The sequence below is a fragment of the Notolepis coatsorum genome (assembly GCF_963971535.1).
Source record: "Notolepis coatsorum genome assembly, chromosome: 15".
In the NCBI taxonomy this organism is placed as follows: domain Eukaryota; kingdom Metazoa; phylum Chordata; class Actinopteri; order Aulopiformes; family Paralepididae; genus Notolepis; species Notolepis coatsorum.
The window spans coordinates 25,568,590-25,591,108 of record NC_140179.1 but is presented as its reverse complement, the minus strand read 5'-3'; the positions used below and the strand labels follow the sequence as shown (position 1 = coordinate 25,591,108).

Sequence of the window (22,519 nt, the reverse complement as noted above, 5' to 3'; positions counted from 1 at the left end):
ATAGTATCCAGCTGCAGAACGGCAGACCAGCCACACTCTCAGACCCAAACGCATTTCCTTTGATTTAATTATACATCAAATGATTTATGAAGTTAACTTTTCACCTGGATAACGTCAACATTCAGGGTGAATGTAATGTGAGAAATTGGGATAAAAAAAAAAAAATGTATTTGGATCTGAGAGTGTGCTGGTCTGCCGTTCTGCAGCTGTATACTATTGGTTTGTTTTGGCAAAATTCTTCTGCTCTGTGTGACAATAAATAAATTAATGATATGCAATTTAAAACCAAAACTAAGGCCTCAGTATGAGTTTAAGTCGATCCCGATCTTCGGAAAATCACGTGATCGTCCCCGATCACGTGATCGGATCGGGACATCCCTAGTCATAATAGATAGTCAACTGACATGGGTAGAGCACATTGACACAGTGGCTAAGAAAATGGGTACTGGCATTTATATGGCAAGAAAATGCCATCATTATGTTCCAGCACATATTCTGGGACAGGTTGTTAAGTCATTCGTTTTAAGCCACCTGGACTACTGCTCACCTGTTTTGTCCTCTGCATCTGACAGTGCACAGAGGAAACTACAAATTACCCAGAACAGAGCTGCCAGACTAGTCCTACATTGCCCCATAACAACGATAGGGATGGGTACCTTTCACATTTGAACCGATACCGGTACCGGTACCTGTGAATCGATACCGGTACCCAACGGTACCTTTTCTCTGTACTTTAGTCTCAAATTTTTTTATCTACCTACCTCAGTTGTAAAAAAAAATAAATAATCCAAACTTAATATTTAATAAATAAATAATGTATTATTATTACTTTATTATTATTTACATCTTACTGATGTAAAGTATTTTACAACTGATTCAACAAACAAACAATCTAGCAGCAATGAACTACTCTGCTGCTGATTGAGTATTCTAGCAGTTATTTTTGCTCCACCCCCGCTTTGGAGAAGACCCGCTCTGCGGTGTGTGTGGCTTGTTTACCGACGTCACATCCTCTACTCTTCTGTCCTGAGTTGTGCCGGCTTGCACTGTAGCCCTAGGAGCTAACGTTATGTCCGACGGTTAGCTTAGCTAACGTCAGCTTAACACTTTGATTGCCTAAGGCTAAATTCATGATATACCATAGGTTGCCAGCTCTATTTGTCTATGGAGAAGTTCCCCTTCTTTGCAGGGCTATAACTTTTTAAATTCTATTGATAAATTGCCATTATTAGGGCCCATTCAATGTCCTATATGTATTGTTCAGGGTGTATGAACGTTAAACTTTTTCATTCACATATTCATACTAAAATATGATCTAAAGTATAAGTATGTTTTCATCTCTTTCTGCAGCTTTCTCCAGAACGTGATTTATAGCCCCAAATGCATTATATTGATGATCAAATACAGTTTGATAGCAATCGGCGCGATATAAAAAAATCCAACTGGAAGGACTTCTGGAAGTTACTACACGTCATCTGATGTTGACCGGATGGGCGAGGGGGCGTTTATAATTCCGTGGGCAGCGTTATACCATTCATCTAATGTGGGTCAAATGTTCATCAGATCAGTTAGTATAAAAGACATTGAAAAATAACGCTGAATCTTACCGTATCTTCCTCGCGCCGTTGGGCGATGAGCGTGGAGTATACATTTTCCTATTATGGGATGTTGGAATACCCTGTCCATTTCCAGGTTGTATAATGGTATATACGTCCAAATCATGTTGTTTATCGAGTTATTGGCAACGGATCGCTATGTATTGTGACGAGCTAGAGTGCCGGGACATATACCGAGTGCCCGGAAGTAATATGGTTGAACAGCACATCGTCCAAGTAACTTCCTGTTTGGCGATTGCGCCGATCGGCCACCAGATGGCGCTCTTGAACCGCTAGAGGGTTCAGTGGGGCTTTTTGGTGGGTCTCAGGCCAGCGGATGGGAAATATGAATCCGATCACAGATTTTTGAAATATTGATATCAAAGACGAGTTACGGCGTCTTCGGCAACTTGAGCATGGCGGGGAAGGACGCCTAAACACGTCTTCCGGCAGTTAAAGTGTTAAGAACGTCAAATGGGTTACAAATATGTCAAACTATGGAAGGAGTAAGCCGACAGCTCAAAATAAAACCCACCGCGGCAGCGCGAGCACATAGCAAAAGAACGTTTCGAGAGGAGTGGAAGTTTGGAGATAGTGGTGTTTCAAGAGTTACATCATATTACTGGCTACAGTAATATGATGCTGGGCTGTAGTGATCAGTTGTTCCGTGTGGCGCAAGTATGTCAAAAAGAAAAACAGAACCAACACGTTTGTCATCTGTAGTAAATAAATGAAGCTGGAATCCATTCGTGACCATGAACAGAGCCAGTGTCCCATTGTCCAGCCATGTCAGACAGAGCAGATGTGGAAACTGAGCTACACTTTCTAACAACCTGCCCACTACCAAGATAGATATCAGACATATACTCCCCAGTCCCCATGAATTGCAAACACCCAAAGAGAGTTTGAAAACATGTATTGTGCCTTAACGTGCGGTTTCGTTTTTGCGGTCAACAAAAAGTGACGTTATCAGACTTTTTTGTTTGTTTGCGCATTGTACCGAAAGTTGGCACCGGCGGATCTCACGTGAATCGATACTCGGTAGTACCGACGTGTTTCGGTAGGTACCTTTTAAAAGTACCGAATTACGTAATCATTGACTACAGGAAGGCTCGTTATCTGGTCAATGTTACATAATAAAGAGACGGCAGCCAAAGTATCTAAATAAAGAATATTTAATTTATAATTACCATGGTTTTGTAATCAAAATGAACATCAAATAATAAACAGACAAACACAGAACTATACAGACAGGATCAGCACCAGACGGAAGGGAAGACAGACTACTTAAGGCCTCTACATGCTACAGCAACTTCAAAGCAACTGCAACAAAACATCAGCGCGATTTCAACGCGGTTGTTGCAGAGGGTCTTGTAGACTGTGTTGCGAGGATGTTGCGTACATCTCTCAAATCTAATCTGAAGAACCTTGCGCTGATGTTGCGTAGCAGTGATTGGTTGGTTAGCGAATGGGGGCGGGGCTGTCATAGAATAATATTGGTCCCGCAGCGAGGAATACCATCCACCATTGTTGTAGCCAGCAAGCTATCAATATTAGCTAAATAATTAGCGTCATAGCTGGCCTTTTTCTGAAAACCCAAGCACATATTGTTCCATAGCATACGCCTTCAGTTGATCATGACAAATCCTCTTACCTTGACGATTAAAAAGCCTCCATAATTTAGTAAATAAAGCTGTAGCCAGCCAGCTAGCATTGATGCTATACAAAATGCTATCCACATTAGCTACATAGCTAACCAACTAAATACAATGGTATCCTGAGGTAACGTTAAATACAACGTTTGCTAGTCGAAATGACTGGACACACACAGGGACAAGTTAAACATCAATCAATTAATTTATTCCAACAGGTAGTTTGAGCTGCATGTGACTCGAGCCGAGGTCTTTCTCCTCTCCATTGGAAACAAATGACGTTACGTTAGCTCAAAAGTTAAGCTGCTAGCAACAGACACTATAATACTTCCGGTCGGGGGATTTCAAAATAAAAGAGCGACGTCTAAAAGCACCGGAAATACGTTTATTTTGTACATTATCTAACGTTAACACAAACCTAAACTAACTTTAGATTAGTTTAGGTTCGTGTAACGTTAGATATTGTAAAAAATAAACGTATTTACGGTGCTTTTAGACGTCTCTCTTATTTTGAAACCCCCCGCCCGGAAGTAAAAATTACGCTTGTTTTTCTGCTTGTTATCAATGGGTTGGTTGAGAAGGGAAGTGTCATCTATCTGGGAACCTAGCTACATACGGGGTCAAATGTTACATCGGCTGTGCGTCGATGTTACAGAAGCATAAAGGCAGAGTGTTTGCAACACCGTTGCTTTGTCGATGTTGTGGTGCAGTTGCTTTGAAGTTGCTGTAGCATGTAGAGGCCTTTATACACAAGGGGATGACGAGACAACACACACCTGGGGTAATGGGGATTGGGTACACCTGGGGGGAAAACAATAGGGACTACACACCATGACAGAGGACTACATCTAGACATGACGACTCACATTAGGAGCGCCTGATCAGGGCACAAACATACCCCCACATAACACCCCCCCCCCTCAAATTTATGGCCATAACCCCAAAGTGAAATGGGGAAATGGACATAAACAAGAAAAACCGTACATAAATAAATAAAGGGGGAAAAAAAACAATAGCGGTCGATAAATGGGGAACCCTGATGTGAACCAGACGAAAGTCGCCCTCCGGTCCGCATCCCCCCAACAACTGTGCATATTGAGCTGCACCGCACTGCACCCTGCAATCTGTCAATAAAGTCCTTGATCAACCAGGTAAGGAGAATGGGCAGCCTCAGCCTTACTCCTCATCACTCCCGACTCCTGGAACACAGAGCAAAATCAACAAAAAACAAAAACAACACCTCTCACCCCCCCCCCCCCCCCCCCCCCCGAAACACAGCACAAACCCCACACCCCACCACTGACTACAGTCGTGACAACGCGTCGGCCAACACATTGTCCTTGCCCTTGACATGTACCACCTCCACATCAAAGGCTTGCAGGAAGAGGCTCCAGCGCATCAGCCGCTGGTTCGAATTCTGCATCCTGCCTATAAAGACCAATGGGTTGTGGTCCGTGTAAATTCTAATAGGTGATTGAGAGGAGCCAACATACACCTCAAAATGGGAGAGGGCCAGAATCAAAGCCAATGCCTCCTTCTCGATGGTCTAGTAGCGCCTCTGGTGTATATTAAAGTTCCTGGAGAAGTACGACACCGGGTGCTCAATACCCCCGTCATCATCCTGCAAGAGCACTGCGCCAGCGCCCAACTCGCTAGCATCCACCGCCAATTTAAAAGGCCTCGTGAACACAGGCGCCGCAAGGACAGGGGCACTGACCAGAATGGACTTCAACTGTTGAAACGCGAAGGAACACCTAGGCATCCACTGAAACGGGATCTTCGGGCTCAGCAGATCTGTAAGGGGAGAGGCTACAGCCGAAAAGTTCCTACAAACCCCCTATAATACCCCGTCATCCCCAGAAAGCACCGGAGATCCCGACGTGTAGCTGGCTCTGGGAAACCAAGTATAGCCTCCACCTTAGAATGGACAGGGCGGACCTCCCCCTGCCCCACTACCTTGCCAAGATAGGTGACGGTCGCCCTGCCAAACTCGCACTTGGCCAGGTTCAGTGTCAAGTTCGCCCCAACAAGCACACCTCCCGCAAACTAGCTATGTGCCCCTCCCAATCGTCAGAGTAAATGACGAGGTCGTCGAGGTAGGCATCACAACAAGCCACACCCGACAGCACCTGATTGACCAACCTCTGGAAGGTCGCAGGTGCGTTGCGCATCCCAAACGGCATCACCGTGTATTGCAGGAAACTGTCAGGTGTCACGAATGCAGAAATGAGTTTAGCCCGGTTCGTAAGTGGCACCTGCCAGTACCCTTTTAGCAAATCCAACTTAGTTACAAGAGACGCACCCCCCACCCTGTCGACACAGTCCTCCATCCTGGGCAACGGGAAACTATCTGGCCTAGTCACATTATTTACCCGATGAAAATCAGTGCAAAATCTATCTGTCTTATCAGATTTATCCACCAATAAGCACGGCGAGCTCCACGGGCTGAAGCTGGGCTCAGCGATGCCATTAGCGAGCATATATTCCACCTCTTTTTGTAACCGTGCGCGTTTGTGTGGATTCACGTGATACGCGTGCTGTTTAATGGGCACTGCCTCCCCCACATCAATGTCATGGTACAAGACACTCGTGCGCGAAGGGATATCAGAGAAAAGTTCGCCATGAGTCCTAACCAGGCCCATGATATCAGCTTGCTGTAGCTCTGACAAATGGCCCAGACTACAGCCAAGAGTGACCAAAGACTCCGTGTTTGTAAGACGGCCCTCCACAACCGCTTTAGACGGGATAATCACGTCATCCTCCAGCCCACCACCGCCGTCTGAAAGAGAGACTGTCATTACTCATATCGACACTAGATGGGGCCAACACACAAGCCGACACCGGCATAGCGGCCACCACAGTACTGGCCACAGGACCCCTTGTATGAAACGGCTTAATCATATTAATATGACACAGGCGGGTCTTCCGCCCACGATCCGGTGTCTCAATAAGGTAATTCAGCTCCCCTACCTTTTCCCTAACCCGATACGGTCCACTAAACCGAGCCTGTAGACTGGACCCTGTTACCGGAAGTAACACCAAGACCCTCTCCCCTGGCACAAACGTCCTATCCCGAGCCTTCCTATCATACCACCCCTTCATCTGTTTTTGTGTGTCGATCAGATTGGTTCTCGCCAGATCACATGCCCTCTTCAGCTTTTCCCTAAATCCACAGACATAGTCCAACAGGTTTTTCGGCTCGCTCTCCCCCAACCACTTCTCCCTCAACAACCTGAGCGGCCCCCTCACAGAATGTGCAAACACCAACTCTGCAGGGCTGAAACCCAAAGATTCCTGTACCACCTCCCTTGCGGCAAACAACATCAAATGAACCCCCTCATCCCAATCATCCTCTGTATCACGACAGAACGCCCGAAGCATAGTCTTTAACATGGAGTGGAATCTTTCTAACGGCCCCTGTGACTCCGGGTGGTATGGACTAGAGAAGCTATGTGATATATCCAGCTGTTTCAAAACCTGCGAGAAGATACGAGATAAGAAATTCGTCCCTTGATCGGATTGGACCACGCAAGGTAAACCGAACACAGAAAAACCTCACCAAGGCCTGTGACACTGTCTTGGCCGTTATCCGCTTCAACGGAATCGCTTCAGGGAAACGTGTGTTGGCACACATAATGGTCAAAAGAAAACTATTACCTGCCTTAGTTCTAGGGAGCGGCTCCACACAATCAATAATAACCCTCTCAAAGGGTTCCCCCACTGCTGGGATAGGATAGAGTGGCGCCCGTGGAATGACGTCATTGGGTTTCCCCACTATTTGACACGTAGAACACCCCCTGCAGTGCTGCGCCACATCTCGCTTTAACCCTGGCCAAAAAAAATTACGCAGCACCCGATCAAATGTCTTGTTGACCCCCAAATGCCCTGCGAGCCTATGATCGTGAGCCAAACAAAGGATATCATGACGGTACTTAAACGGAACCACAACTTGCGTCACCACATTCCAATCATTCCCCAATGACTCATCCGGATCAGCGGACCATTTACGCAGCAACACCCCGTCTCCCAGGACATAACAGCTTTTAAGGCCCTTACTCTCTCCTTCCCTCACAGCGGACGCAAAAAGCCCAGACAGGCTTGAATCCCTACCCTGTTCTGCGATAAGTTCCTCACGAGCGAAAGAGAACCCAGCCGCGCTACTGGCAACTTCAGCCGAGGAAATAGTGGGCAGCAACGAACCGGCTGAAACAGAACAAACAACATCATCGGACTCAAGTTGGTCAACTGTAGGGGCAAGCTGAGACAATGACAACGAGCCAGGCCGCCCCTGGAGCGCCCCCTCCCTCTCAGGCTCCTCGCCGTCAGCCGCTACTATGGTATCGAACATGTCCACATCGCCCTCTTCCTCGGCCCGAGCTCTAACAACCATGGCTCGCGTCACCGCACATGAAGAGAACACCCTCGGATACGCCTCTGCCAGGGTTTCTACAGCACCAGACTGTGCTGGCACACAAGTCACATCTGCCTTCACGAGGACCCTACCCCCTGCCAAATCGTTCCCGAGGATTAGTGACACCCCCGCAACCGGGAAACAACTTTCTACCCCAATGACGACCGGGCCCGACACCAACTCAGATGTCAGGTGGACAATGTGAAGCGGGACTTTCATCACATGCATCCCAAAATACCTAACTGTTATCCCAGCATCCACCTCTGAACTACTGTCGAAGGGCAACACATCCCCCCGAATAAATGACTGGGATGCAGCCGTGTCCCTTAATATGGTCACAGGAACCCTCACCCCATCCCTAGCCAAGGATACAAAACCCCCGCTGATAAACGGTAGGTACGCTTTAATATCCTCACCCCTTTTGTCGTACTCAATCGATGTGCGTGTGGGTTCCATCACCAACGTAATCTGCTTACTGGGGCGAGTAAGGGCAAAACAATTTTCCTTTATATGGCCTCTTTTCCTGCTGTTAAAGCACTCGCGTGTTTCAGATCTCGCGCCCCGCTCAACCGCCTCGCCCCCACTGATACCACCAGTGCCCACAGTCTTGTCGCCGAAACCCCACCTCGGCCTACTCTCCACATTGCGTACAGGGTAACCTGGCCTGTCAAAGAGTGTCTTGTGCGTCAGCACAAACTCGTCCGCCAGGCTCGCAGCCACCGAACACTCAGTCACCTTATGCTCATTCATGTACATAGCAACATTAACGGGCAAACGATACGATTTGAACTCCTCAAGGAGCACAAGCTCCCGCATCTTAAGCAGGGTGTCCACCTTCTCCGACGCGCACCACCGGTCAAACAACAGCTCTTTCTCATATACAAACTCCACATAAGTCTGCGAGCTGCCCTTTCTCAGAGCCCTGAACCGCTGTCTGTACGCCTCAGGCACCAGCTCATACGCCCTGAGAATCGCAGCTTTGACCGCCTCGTAGTTTTGGGTATTCGGGCACAGTGACGCATATACATGTTGGGCTTTTCCCGTAAGAGCACTCTCACCTCAGTGTCGTGGCTACATTTTCAAACATGGAAAAATATTTATCCACATCCTTCTCTAGAAACTGCGGTACGAGACGTAGATATTTGGCCACATCAAACCTATCGTCAAAGTGTGGGCACACCTCTGCCCCAAGCCTCCTGAGTTCGAGCGTGAGTGCGCTCCGCCTCGGCTTGGTCACGGTCAACACGCTCCAACTCGCGCGCATGCACGCGTGCTGCCTCTGCATGCTTTAGCTGTTCAGCAGCCCAGAGAGCCATCAGAGGCTTGGTCTAACTCCTCATCGGCATCGTCATTCAACACCTCTTTGGTGGTCAGAGCCTCTACCAATATCCCCCGCTGCTGTGCCTTCCTACCTGGGGCCAGCTTAACCCCATAATGCTCTGCTATCCCCGCCAGCTCATCTTTCGTGCACACGCCTAACAACCCCACTGTCGGCCTACGCACAAAGTCTGCCACTGCCACTGGCATTTTTGAACAGGGGAGGAACAGGGGAGGAGAAGGAGAGAGATATCTATAACCACCATATATAAAAAAACGAAACAATCAACCCCTAAAGAACAACAACAAAAAAAAGAAAAACGGCTTCACCCTATGTGTCTGTATAGTCCTGGTCCCTACCTACTTCGGCCACCGCTCCACTACCAAAACACTGGTACTGTATAAGAAATATAAGCAAGCACTGGCATGACCGCCTAACGCCTCCACACCTAGAGATATTCGCAAATCAACCACTGTCATGTGTCAAAAAAAAACCAAACCCATCCCCAAACGTTCTCAACCCTCACTATAGCACCCCTATATAAGTAAACACTATACACACGCCGGCCTAGGAGGAGCCTGACAGGGTCCTTCTAATACCCCGACCGCATGTGGTGTGTCCCCAGGCGATGGAAGGCACCATATATAAAATGGTCCGACTGCCCTAGCTGGTTGAGAACGCTCCCTATTGGAGAAGTATTTGCCAAGGGGGTCTAAAACATGGGTCACACACACGACAATGTCAACCATACCTCACAGTGTGGATCAAGCCCAGCGGCCACCACCAAATGCTTGCTCCGAGTCGTTTGGCCGAGCCCCCATATTACGTAACCATTGACTACAGGAAGGCTTGTTATCTGGTCAATGTTACATAATAAAGAGACGGCAGCCAAAGTATCTAAATAAAGAATATTTAATTTATAATTACCATGGTTTTGTAATCAAAATGAACATCAAATAATAAACAGACAAACACAGAACTATACAGACAGGATCAGCACCAGACGGAAGGGATGACCGACTACTTATACACAAGGGGATGCCGAGACAACACACACCTGGGGTAATGGGGATTGGGTACACCTGGGGGGAAAACAATAGGGACTACACACCATGACAGAGGACTACATCTAGACATGACGACTCACATTAGGAGCGCCTGATCAGGGCACAAACATACCCCCACATAACAGGTACCCATCCCTAAACAACGAACATAAACAGTTTGCATAGGGAACTCTTATGGTTATCTGTGAGCTGCCAGACTAGTCCTACATTGCCCCATAATAACGAACATAAACAGTTTGCATAGGGAACTCTTATGGTTATCTGTAGATAAAAGGCTTGTCTTAAATACAGTCACATTCTACAATAACAGCATCCACGCCTCTAAGCCTGAGTTTTTATATAGTCAAATGATCAGACACAGTCACTTACACAATCATTTAACTAGAATGGCAGGAGAAGGTAAAATCATGTTACCTCGCTCAAAATTGAATGCCTTATGAAAATCTGTAATTTATCGAGCCATTACTTATTGGAATAGCTGCCCAGAACACATACGTCAATTAAATAGCAAATCATCATTTAAACATAAATTACGAATGTATTACTTAGCTAGTGAGCAGTAGTCCAGTGGTTATTTATTTTTGTTTTTAATTATTTGTTATTATTATTTTCTTAGCTGTGACAAGCTGAAGATGGTAATGCTGCCCTTTACAGGCAAGCATTAGCTCTTCATCTTTCATGTGCAATATTGTTTTTTTTTGTATGTCTTTTTTTGTATGATTGTAATAAGTTAGGTTGTTATGTTTATATACTGAATGTGCGTGTGTATATGTATGTATATAGTGTGTATGTATGTATACATGTATGTGTGTGCGTATATATGTATATATTGATATGTTGGACTTCGGACCCCAAGAAGACTAGCTGGTGCCATTGGCATCAGCTAATGGGGATCCTTTTTAATAAACAAATAAAAATATGACTGTTCTCTCAGTTTCAGAAAAGGATACAGACTGGTTTGTAATCCAAGGTCATGAGGAGCTTGGAGAGAAAAGTGGAGCTAAACTACAGACAAGACTCTTGGAAATACCGCTCAAGAGATTGTCAGCGGTAAGATGGGGAAGATAATTACATTTGGAGTTGATTTGCATAATCCATTTGCAGATTTTATATATAAACTTTTACATGATAAAAATATAGATATACTGTATTAAAAAAAATGTATAATTGCTTCCCTAGTCTTGTTCCTGGCTGGGTCTTGCTTAATTAGGCTTGCCATGTCTTGTTCAGCTGGGTCTTGCTTAACTAGGCTTGCCTAGTCTTGTTCTTGGCTGGGTCTTGCTTAACTAGGCTTGCCTTGTCTCGTTCTTGGCTGGGTCTTGCTTAACTAGGCTTGCCTAGTCTTGTTTTTGGCTGGGTCTTGCTTAACTAGGCTTGCCTAGTCTCATTCTTGGCTGGGTCTTGTTTAACTAGGCTTGCCTAGTCTTGTTCCTGGCTGAGTTGGGTCTGTCTGTAGCCTACTGGCTCTTAGTGAGAGAGAGCAGTGTGGAGAGAGACACTAACCAAACACACCTGGTTTAGTTTGCACAGCAGATTCAAGTAGATACTTTGATAGTGGGATGTACAATGTACCCCTGTTGTTTACCCTTTTTAACTAATCGCTGACCAAAATCCTGCTCAGAGAGATTGGATTATTCCTGATTCTTGGACGATTAGTCAGTTAGCTAAGATGCATCCAAATAAATCAAGCAAATCAATAAAAAATGTAGATTGTGGTTGAGGCATCATCTAGCCATAATATCTGTTCTAGTGAGTGTAAACACTTCTACTTTTAACAATACAAGTCAGGGTTCTGAAGTGGTGTTTTGACTTTTGTGTCAGAGAGAATTAGAAAATCAGAGCGGTTTTAACTTTAAAGCCCAACGGTCAAATCTGGGTCGGATAAGAGTGTTACTTTATATCTCTGTCTCTTTCTTATGTGTGTTAAATGGTAGTTATACAATGGCATGCAAATTTCTTGATTCTGATTGGCTGAAACAGTCAAGTTACCGGTTGTTATTTTGTATAACACACTCCACGTGACCCCAGATCCCTCCCACAACCGAATTACAATTTTTCTTCTGTCTGAATCAATCCGCCATAGTTAGAAAAATGGAAGTATGAATAGCTTTTGAACGAATCCTCCAAAAAAGATAGTCAACTGGAATATGTTTGTTCGTTACATACACATGGATTATGTAATTAACATGTCATGACCCATTGTGAAACAAAAGAAAAATTGCTGACATAAAAAAAGAAAAAATTGTAGATCTTTAAAAAAAAAAAAATCAGATTTGATTGATTTATTGATTGAAAATGTTTAACAGATTGCAGAATGGGTACAATACAGTACGGCTCAATACACACAATTGTTAAGGGAATGCAGACCAGAGAACGACTTTCGTCTTGTTTACATCAGGGTCCCCCATTTTCAATTCATCATAACATATATTCGCTGCTGGCGGGACAAAACCTCATAACTCCAAAAACCCAACTTTTCAGCAGATGAAAAAAAACGAACACAGATTTGAGGGCGAATAGAGTTACGAGGTTTAGACAGATGATTGGTTTAATGCTTTACCATTGTGTAGACTTTGTAAAACCACACACACATGGAGGATGATCTACTGAGTTGATAAAAAAAAAATGGAGTTACGATGTTTTGTCCCGCCAGCACAGATAGACAGTACTGCTACATCTATACATTTATGACATACCAGATTTACAAATACAGTACTGTTTGTGATACAAAAAGAGTCTAAAAAAGAGAGTATATACATTTGACGAAGAAACTGTACATTGGAGGAGGTTGGGTAGGTGGGGTGGAGGGGGGGGTTGGGTAGGTGGGTTGGGGAAACTACATTGGAGGTGGGGGGGTGGATGGGGGGGGGGGGGTTGGGTAGGTGGGGTGAGGCAGGCATTAAAGCATTCCGTCTTGAGACGGATTTCCGCCAATTTGATTATATTTATATAATATTTTGATTTATATAAAAATTATTAAAAAAATATATATATTTTTTTTAAATATAAAGTTTGCCAATAGGGATGTATCAGTAGTCGTAATAGTAATCCAGTCTATTTTTTTTTCTCTTTCTAAAAAATAAACTAGTTCAACACAGGTAACCACTTTTGCTTAATTTCTTTGATGGCTCAAATGTATGCTCTAGTGTCTACTGTCTAGTCGATTTTGTGTTTTGAGCACAAAGTTCATCATAGATCTAGCTTCTTAATTTTGCTCTCAAAGTGCAAGAGGGGCAGAGGTTCACCCACCACCACAGTCTCACAAAATCCTGTGGGAACCACTGAGGATTCAAATATTTTTACGGCTGTGGGTAGGGCGTTCCACATTGTTGTGGCATAATTGCGAAACGTGTTTAGTCCCTTGTCTTTATGATAACAAGCTTTTTAGTTCATGGTTCAAAGTAATGGGAAAAGGGTGCTAGCTCGCCATCAATCAGAAGCTAGCCACAAGACTTGCACAAGACAATTATTGATGAAACATTACTTGGTCCCAAGAAAAGGGTCTTGTGTATTATTGGGTTAGGACATTTACTGTACATTGGAGGGGGTTGGGTTAGGACATTTACAGGGGCCAGTTTCGAATTGCAGTCTCCCATAGGTGCTCTCTTTTGGTTTTGAAAGTGGGTAGTGATTCACATTCCTTTACAGCTGTGGGTAGGGCGTTTAGTCCCTTGTTTGAGCCGAATCTGGGTTTAACATGGTTTGTGGAGCTCCCTCTGGTGTCTACTAGTGGATCTACTATTGGATCTACTTTCTCTGTGGATGGTTTTGTGAATAAATCTCCATTGTGCTTCAATTACTCTGTGTTTATTGTATAGCAATAAGGTTGGGTGAATTCGGTCATTGTATAAACGCATTACATCACTTGAAGTCATGTGTTATACAAATTAGATCACGCCTATGGGGGTCTAACGACCCTCGGCTGCGCCTCGGGCCTAACAACCACCCATAGGCGTGATCTAATTTGTATAACACACTCCGTCGCGTGATGTAATGCTTAAATGGTGCAGTTATATAGCGCTTTTATCCAAAGCGCTTTACGATTTTGTTCCTCACATTCACCCATTCACTCACACATTCACACACCAACAGTGCAAGGTGCCAACCTGCTCATTGGGAGTAATTAGGGGTTACGTTTTCTTGCTCAAGGACACTTCGACATGCTGCCCGGGAGGAGTGGGAATCGAACCGGGAACCTTCCGATTACCAGGCGACTACTTTACCTCCTGAGCCACTGTTGCCTCATTTTATGAGTTGAGTTAGAATTCAGAATCAATACATGCATGTAATTCACGGTCATGACCTGAAACTATGAATTAATTATCATTGTATTTATATAGTGATTTTCTAGACACTCATATCCTTTTACAGTGTAGGATGTAAATGGCCTCCTTTCCCCACTTGGTAGCACCCAACCTTGGGCTACAGGCTCAATGGCTGCGAGACACTGGCACTAGGCACACATCACACTACACAATGGCTGAAAGGCTCAGGAAACGGGGATTGATACCAGCCAATTAAGGGGAAGTGATGATGGGGTGGCCTTGATGTCAGCACTGGTGGGATCAGGTGCGCTTGCAGGACTGGAGTTTTGAGAGAAACTTTGTGGTCTTGGTTGACCAGGTGGACAATGTCAGTCTGTTTGACACTGTGGTCTTGGTTGACCAGGTGGATAGCATTAGTCTGTTTGACACTCTCAGGACTCGAATTTTAAATTTTTACTTGGTAGCAAAGAAATTAGGAGCAGCCACCAAAATGTAAGGAGCACCAACGATATATATGTAATATATATTTTTTTATTGATAAAAAAAACGACTAACAACTGTAATGCAGTAAAACAGTGAAAGTAGCCTTAAACTATAGTATATTGTAGACCTAGTAGTGTAGCCTATAGTGTTGACTAGGCATGTGCCGATGACATTTTGAGGGTACGATAACCTTGGGCAAAAATACCACGGTTTCACAGTATTCGGTACATACAAAAATCCCCCATTAAACAAAACGTATTACAGTGCACAATAAGCTTTTCTGTAAGTGTTATTTATGAATGTGTGAAGACTGTCTGTATTACACACAGAGGGAACTGTCTGACCACTTTCAAACAAAGTACAGAATATAAAATACTTCCAAATAAACGTTCATGATTATGAATATGTAGGCTACATGTCAAAAGGTCATTTTGCTAATGTAATCTAATATGTATGTTATATAGCCTAGTACTATTCTTACTGGATTAAACTTTGGATTCATCTTTTGTGGTGGCTCAACATAATTCACACACGGAACTATGTGTTTGGGATAAGGGTTCCGCACGGACCATATTGTTTGTTACATTGCTGTCGCCAAACTAGCTCAGTGTCAGCTGCTAGCAGGCTACCCGAATCCACAACAGCCAGGCAGCCAACCGTACAAAATACAGTCTCAGCCAATCACATCGATTTGTACAGTTAGTTAGCTCCACTCCATTGCGAATTAAAAGGTAGCCAGCCAGCACAGCCCGTATTAGCTAGCTACAGTTTCTAGGTAGCTAACGTTAGCCAACCGAAGAACGGTAGCTAGCTAACGTTAGCCACAGCTGCAAAAACTAACTCCAATGATGTTATGAGCTATCAGTAGCTAGCCAGATAACGTTAGACAACGCCTTGTGTATTAAACTAAAGTGAATAGTTTACTGGGCCATTGTTGAATGCTTCAGTGATGTTAAAAGAGGAGCTGCACGCTTGCTATCTTTGGTGCGAATGAGACGGGTCTGTGACAAGACGGGTCTGTGAGGGGGAGGGGCAATGAGGGCACTGCGAGCAGCGTGTGTGTGCGTCAACAATTTGTTGTAGGAGAGAAGACGCAAGCTTGAAGGCTAATCTTAACCAATCTAAAATCAGCATTAAAGGTAAGAACGTCAAGCTCACGTTTGATTGGTTAGAATGGTCACTGTCAAGGCACATACTGAGTGACAAACTAGCGCAGTGTTTCTCAAAGTGGGGGGCATGACAGGGGGGGCCTTGAGACAAAAAAGATTTTTTTTTTTTTTTTTTTTTGGATTACAGAAAATTATCACTAAAGTGCTATCTGTTGCAGCTGCACTGTTCTCCATGAAAATACCATATTTGGATAAGTTTGACCATTTCTCAAAATCTGAAAATCATTATTTAATAAAACACAGAAAAGGATCACCAAGTTACTCTCGATAAAAACAAACTTTACAGACAACATTGAGACAAAGCTTCCTGACACATCTCCATCCAAACTCTTGGAAGAACTAATTGAAATCTCATCTGATACCACCTGGAGAGCTAGTTTCAGAGTGTGGTGCTGAGTACCAAGTATCTCATGATGCAGCAGTTAAGGTGTTGATAGAAAGTAGGTAAAAAAAATAAAAAATGTATTTGCAATTAATCAATCAATTCGCACGATTTTTATTTTGTTACACAATGGCTCATGACCCACTAATTACATAATCCAACATTGTGTAAGAAACTAACACATTCGCCGTGACAGAATCGTTTTTCATTTAGTCGTTATGACGCTGTCTATACATTCGTAACGTTTATTGCCCGCCATCTTGCTTTCACTTCTAAAAACTCGCACGGCGGAGTGATAGTAATTCGGTTGTGGGCGGGTCCTGGGACCAAGAGCGTGGGGTTATAATAATAATAATAATGGATTGGATTTATATAGCGCTCTTCATGACACCCCAGTGACCCCAGAGCGCTTACAGAGTCCATTATTCTTTCATACACAGTCATACCAGTGGTGGTAAGCTACAATTGCAGCCAGAGCTGCCCTGAGGCAGACTCACGGAAGCGTGGCGAATAATCAACGCCTACGGCCCCTCCGACCACCACCAACATTCATTCACATGCATACACATTCATACGAGGCAAGTAGGTTAAGTGTCTTGCCCAAGGACACAACGGCAGTGGGATGGACATGGGCTTGAGCGGGATTCGAACCACCAACCCTTCGATCATTGGACGACCCGCTCTACCCCTGAGCCACGCCGCCCCACGGTTATGACAAATAACCATGTGTAACTTGACTGTTTCAGCCAATCAGAATTGAGAAATTTGCATGCCATTGTATTATGCTCAGTAGTTGCTGATGTCTGCTCAGGAGGTTTGAGTGTTTGCTCAGACCAAAAAAAAATTAGAGGTTACATTGGTTGCATGTACCTGACAAAACTGAACTGTTTGTCATATTCCAACTTAACTGAATGCACGTGCGTGTGTGTGGACTACTGTACTATTACAGGTATTGAAATTAACAATGCAACTTCCTTATACAATTTTTTTTCTTTTTTTGCATAATAAAATATTGATACAGTATTGCAATACTATACTCTATCGATATTTTCCCCCACCACTAATAGCGCATTTAACTTAGCACATTTGCGCATATTGCGTAGCAAACATTGCGGTCAGAAATGTTTTAGTAAAAGCTAGACATACGTAGTACCTACTTACTGGTCACAGGAGTCTTCAATAACGTTAGGATGGTAATCCATTTTGTGAATCCATTTGTTGAAACAACATCTGTGTTGGCAGACGGCTCCTGCTATCTTAACATTAGCAAGCTAAGCATTCATAGCGCTCCCTCCGCTCTGGACACTCAAACACACTCCAACCCATACACAGGACACATCTTTGCACCATGGGTGACCGGGCCTTCTGCTCAGCTGCTCCTCGGTTGTGGAATGCTCTCCCCGACCATCTGAGAGTGCCACAGTCTGTTGAGGTTTTTAAAAGGGGCCTAAAAACATTTCTTTTTAACAAGGCATTTGCCTGAATTATTATTTTACTTTTATTTCTTACTTCTATTCATTTTCTTCTTCTTCTTCTTCTTATTATTATTATTGTAACTGAGGGGTACAATTCCCTGACTGTATTACTAGATATGATACTTACTACCACTACCTTTGTACTTAATATTCGGCCACCCAGTACACGGCATAAATATATTATCATGAACACTCTCACGTAGATGAAACGGATCCAACACAAATGTACGAATTAGAAACGGGTCTTTATTTCTACACAGCGATGGTGTGTAGAATAAGCACTTAATCACTTAATTACATTTATGAATTGAAATAGTATGCACTTTTATGGCAAGGAGTATTCGTCGGTATATCAATAGAGAATGTCCAATCTCTGAAGGCGCAGGTGGTAAATATACGACCTGGAATAGTTAAGGAATAACAGCAATGATACTTTAATGATTATACTAGATACACTAGAGGGGGTTAATCCGGTCGCTTGTAAGCCGACAGGAGTAGGAGGGGGGGGGGGTAGAATCCGGCTGCCTCGTCCGGCCAAGGGTATCCCAGGTGAACCCACTGTAGTGCCGTTCAATGCGCCGGCGATCCTTGGACCACAGATGAAAGCAGGTGGACTCTTTGTGGGCCGGCTCTCTCCGGTCCACGGGGGAGAGACGTGAAGCGACCTCGTCTTGCAGAGCGTCTCCTCACCTTGCGTCCTCTCCAGGGGGGGGGGTTCCAACACACGGCAGTGTCGGGGGTCTTTATCCATGGAATAATCAAAGTATCCAAAGCATAATCCGTGCCTGGGAAGGCGGGCTGTCGTCGGTAGAATAATCCGGTATACAGGTCCACTCGCTCGTCGGCTCTGGGGCTCCTCGGGTGCAGCTTCACATAGGGTCAACCACCCTGGGTAAGCAGCCAGTTCTCTGCCCGAAACGATGGGGTACTGACTACGGTAGTATTCTCACCGCACGAAGCACTATATATTAACAGACTATTATTAGCTTAATAGACTACGTCCAACTCGACGATATAGTGCCAAATATGACTATTCAAATATTAATATACACGATGTCTCAATACCGATGGTAGGCGAACTTGGCCTTACTCCCACACGTGGCGTCGCGGGGAGGCTTTACGTCTGTGACTCTATTGGAGGGTAAGAAACTGGACTGAAAAGAAAGTCCTACTTTAGTAGCGCAGTATATATACGCACTATGAACAAATAGTCCCATTAGTGGTGCGGTAGCCAAATTCCTACGCGGAACTAGGACTTGTTCGTACATGTCGAGCGGTACGTTTGAACTGGGTCTGAGGGGTATGGCAGCCTGGCACCAAGGTCTCGACCAATAGTAGAATGGAGACTATTATGGGATGTTCAGTAGGCTAGAATGGATATTCAATGCATATTGTACAAGGAATATACAAGGGATATCAGGGAATATTAGAGAATATACAAATACAATTAAATATATATATATAAATAAATATATATATTCGGTTTAATCTGGCCCTTCACAACAATTATTATTATTATTATTATTATTATTATTATTATTATTATTATTATTATTATTATTATTATTATTATTATTATTATTATTATTATTATTATTATTATTATTATTATACTTTTTTATTTTTGTTCTTCCATTTCATTGGTTGTTTTATTCATTTTAATTGTTTTTATTCATTTAACTTTTTATCTTTATCTCCTGTAGCACTTTGAGATTTTCACAAATATGGGCGGCTACGTGGCGTAGTGGGCAAGGCGCTCGCCACGGATGACGGAGACGCTGGGCTTGCCTGTTCGAGCCCAGCGCTCCACATTGCTTTCAGTTTAGCTGGTCGTTCATACTAATACACATTGGCCGTATTAGGGGGTGGGAAACTGATGGGTGGGGATCGGGCGTTGTGGACAGCGACTCCTACAGGTCGGTTGGTGCGCCTCGGGCGTTGTGGACAGCGACTCCTACAGGTCGGTTGGTGCGCCTGCGCAGTAGAATCAGGAAGTGTTGGGGGCAGCGTGAGCCTCCCACGCGTTACTCCTCGCCACTGAGAGATCGAGCTGCGCAGGTGAAAAGATGCGACTGCTGTTACCTCAAGTACCGGAGGGGACTTGTGCTATGTATGACTTAGTCCACATTGCAGCCGGCTTGTGGGAGGCAAGAAACGGCGTTCGTGACAGGGGAGGGTTGAATTGGATGATACGAAATTGGGATGGGAGAAAATATAGAAAATGGGAGAAAAAGTGGATAAAAAAAAGAGATTTTCACAAATATAAAGTGCGGTACAAATTTAATTTATTATTATTATTAAGTAATTTGTGTTCTGCTGGGAAAGACTGTTCATCACTGCATACAACTTGGTTTAATCCAAACGTCCATTCAGAAACGTATTATGAAATAAGACATTCAGCGATATCTGACTTACTATTTTCCATTTGCTCAGTCGACACTGTTGACTTGCCCACTACGCAAAGCTCCGGTCATGCATCCACTCAACCCATGGTAAATACAGCATCAGTCTATTGTTCTAAAAGTATCGATACTAATCAAGTGTTTGAACCGTTTTTAACAGCTGGGTATCGTGATAAGGATGTGTGAAAATGTTTTCCTCCTTACAGTTATCGAGCCAGGTGAGCTAATAATAAGCATTATACAACGGCATGCAAATTTCTCGATTCTGATTGGCTGAAACAGTCCATTTACACGTCTTTATTGGCAACAATCCACGGTCCTGGGCTCAGGACCCGCCCACAACCGAATCACATATCACTCCCCGGCTCACTCCGGGAGAATGTTGATAGCGCCAGAATGTTGATAGCGCCATAACGACTAAATATGAAGCGATTCTGTCAAGGGGAATGTGTTAGTCCTTTAAACAATGTTGGATGATGTAATTGATGGGTCTTGAGTCAATCTAGAACAAAAGAAAAATCGCGGATTGATTGATTGATTAATTGATTGATTTAAATTTCTACTTCCTTCCCACTGACTGCAGCGTTCACTCTCACACTGTCCGACGCTGGCGTACCCACAAACACACACACACACACACACACACACACACACACACATACACACACACACACACACACTGTGACACACACACACACGCACACACACACACACACACACACTCCTGTCTGCAACAGCGGGGGAGTCAGACTGAGAGAGAAGCAGCGCTGTTTTAAGTGAGCATGGTCTATTGAATTGATTGATTGGTTGATTGCTAATTTTATTACTGTACCCCTGGTTAAGTTTAGGCTAAAAGAAATAAATAAAAAAATAGGGCGAAGAAAACGTTTTTTTCCTATAGGGCAAAGAAAACTTTTTAATTTGTTTTACCTACTTTATATAGAAGCATCTAAGAATGAAGTTCTATGGAAAGTAGGTCTGCATTCCCTTAACAATTGTGTGTATTGAGCCGTACTGTATTGTACCCATTCTGCATCTGGTAATAACATTTTCAATCAATCATTCCAATAATACACAGTTGGATGTGTTAGTTGGTTGGATGCACTTCAAGCTGCTTCCACATGAGGCAACTTCTCTCAATCATTCCAATAATACACAGTTGGATGTGTTAGTTTGGTTGGATGCACTTCAAGCTGCTTCCACATGGAGGCAACTTGTCTTTTTTGTAGTTGTGGGAACTACTTTTTCTGGCGGATGGTTTTTTCAATAAATCTTCGATTAATGTGTGTTTATTGTATAGAAATAAGGTTGGATGAATCTGGCAGTTGTATAAAAGCTTTACACCACTTGCAGTCGTGATTTGTGAACAATAAACCATGCCTAGGGGGGTCTAACAACCCTCTGCTGCGCCTCGGGCCTAACGACCACCCCTAGGCATGGTTTATTGTTCACAAACCACTCCTGCGCGTGATGTAATGCTTAAATAACTGGACCTGGGGGTGTGATTAACTGTTATGAGAAAGTTGGTGGTTAGGGGTTGTTTCAGACAAAACATGATCAAGGCTGCAATGCCAACAGTTGTCTGAACGAATGCAAAACACACACAAAATCTCAACTCTTCATTAATCTCAACTCTTCATTGGTGTACTTCTCTCTTCTCCAGGTACAATTGCTGCATTGCTCCCCAACAACAAGCAGAGATATGAATGAGTCAAAGCTTCACTGCTGTGACCAGTGTGAGAAGAGCTTCAGTGAGTCTGGCAGTTTAAAGAAACACCAGCGCATTCATACAGGAGAGAAGCCCTTCCACTGTGACCAGTGTGAGAAGAGCTTCAATAGATATTACAGCTTAAAGACTCACCAACGCATTCATACTGGTGAGAAGCCTTACCACTGTGACCAGTGTGAGAAGAGCTTCCGTCAGTCTGGAGACTTAAAGACTCACCAGCGCATTCATACAGGAGAGAAGCCCTACCACTGTGACCAGTGTGAGAAGAGCTTTAGTCTACTTAAACGCTTAAAGCAACACCAGCGCAGTCATACAGGAGAGAAGCCCTACCACTGTGACCAGTGTGAGAAGAGCTTCAGTAACACTGGAGGCTTAAAGCAACACCAGCGCAGTCATACAGGAGAGAAGCCCTACCACTGTGACCAGTGTGAGAAGAGCTTCAATAACACTGGACGCTTAAAAATACACCAGCGTAGTCATACAGGAGAGAAGCCTCTTCTCCAGGTACAATTGCTGCATTGCTCCCCAACAACAAGCATAGATATGAATGAGTCAAGCCTTCACTGCTGTG

General features: G+C 44.0%; 1 long non-coding RNA gene across 1 annotated transcript in view; it reads left to right on the top strand.

The window, feature by feature from the left end:
- The window catches only part of LOC311241860, a 41,176-nt gene extending 19,100 nt beyond the window's left edge, over nt 1-22,076 (top strand). Inside the window, exons 3-4 of the long non-coding RNA XR_014620582.1 lie at nt 10,978-11,093; nt 21,883-22,076. This is a non-coding gene — a long non-coding RNA (uncharacterized lncRNA). The remainder of the gene's footprint in view (nt 1-10,977; nt 11,094-21,882) is intronic.
- The last annotated feature ends 443 nt before the right edge of the window (nt 22,077-22,519 follow it).